Raw genomic sequence first — 1,760 nt, forward strand, 5'->3', positions numbered from 1 at the left:
CACACGAAAGGTGCGAGGGCTGCCAGGTGTTGCTGGCCCTCGCCTTCCCTTGGCAGCCCTTCCACAGCCCCACAGACAGTGGGGCTCCGGGCTCGCCAGCCAGCTCAGGGTGCCGACGTTGTTGCCTGCTCGCTGTCTGCGCCGCCTCCAGAGCCCAGCTCCGAAATTGCGAACGTCCAGCGACTGCTGCCACACGAAAGGTGCGAGGGCTGCCAGGTGTTGCTGGCCCTCGCCTTCCCTTGGCAGCCCTTCCACAGCCCCACAGACACTGGGGCTCCGGGCTCGCCAGCCAGCTCAGGGTGCCGACGTTGTTGCCTGCTCGCTGTCTGCGCCGCCTCCAGAGCCCAGCTCCGAAATTGCGAACGTCCAGCGATTGCTCCCACACGAAAGGTGCGAGGGCTGCCAGGTGTTGCTGGCCCTCGCCTTCCCTTGGCAGCCCTTCCACAGCCCCACAGACACTGGGGCTCCGGGCTCGCCAGCCAGCTCAGGGTGCCGACGTTGTTGCCTGCTCGCTGTCTGCGCCGCCTCCAGAGCCCAGCTCCGAAATTGCGAACGTCCAGCGACTGCTGCCACACCAAAGGTGCGAGGGCTGCCAGGTGTGCTGGCCCTCGCCTTCCCTTGGCAGCCCTTCCACAGCCCCACAGACACTGGGGCTCCGGGCTCGCCAGCCAGCTCAGGGTGCCGACGTTGTTGCCTGCTCGCTGTCTGCGCCGCCTCCAGAGCCCAGCTCCGAAATTGCGAACGTCCAGCGACTGCTGCCACACGAAAGGTGCGAGGGCTGCCAGGTGTTGCTGGCCCTCGCCTTCCCTTGGCAGCCCTTCCACAGCCCCACAGACACTGGGGCTCCGGGCTCGCCAGCCAGCTCAGGGTGCCGACGTTGTTGCCTGCTCGCTGTCTGCGCCGCCTCCAGAGCCCAGCTCCGAAATTGCGAACGTCCAGCGACTGCTGCCACACGAAAGGTGCGAGGGCTGCCAGGTGTTGCTGGCCCTCGCCTTCCCTTGGCAGCCCTTCCACAGCCCCACAGACACTGGGGCTCCGGGCTCGCCAGCCAGCTCAGGGTGCCGACGTTGTTGCCTGCTCGCTGTCTGCGCCGCCTCCAGAGCCCAGCTCCGAAATTGCGAACGTCCAGCGACTGCTGCCACACGAAAGGTGCGAGGGCTGCCAGGTGTTGCTGGCCCTCGCCTTCCCTTGGCAGCCCTTCCACAGCCCCACAGACACTGGGGCTCCGGGCTCGCCAGCCAGCTCAGGGTGCCGACGTTGTTGCCTGCTCGCTGTCTGCGCCGCCTCCAGAGCCCAGCTCCGAAATTGCGAACGTCCAGCGACTGCTGCCACACGAAAGGTGCGAGGGCTGCCAGGTGTTGCTGGCCCTCGCCTTCCCTTGGCAGCCCTTCCACAGCCCCACAGACAGTGGGGCTCCGGGCTCGCCAGCCAGCTCAGGGTGCCGACGTTGTTGCCTGCTCGCTGTCTGCGCCGCCTCCAGAGCCCAGCTCCGAAATTGCGAACGTCCAGCGACTGCTGCCACACCAAAGGTGCGAGGGCTGCCAGGTGTTGCTGGCCCTCGCCTTCCCTTGGCAGCCCTTCCACAGCCCCACAGACACTGGGGCTCCGGGCTCGCCAGCCAGCTCAGGGTGCCGACGTTGTTGCCTGCTCGCTGTCTGCGCCGCCTCCAGAGCCCAGCTCCGAAATTGCGAACGTCCAGCGACTGCTGCCACACGAAAGGTGCCAGGGCTGCCAGGTGTTGCTGGCCCTCGCCTTCCCTT

This window comes from Aptenodytes patagonicus, chromosome 24 (genome assembly GCF_965638725.1).
Source record: "Aptenodytes patagonicus chromosome 24, bAptPat1.pri.cur, whole genome shotgun sequence".
NCBI lineage: Eukaryota > Metazoa > Chordata > Aves > Sphenisciformes > Spheniscidae > Aptenodytes > Aptenodytes patagonicus.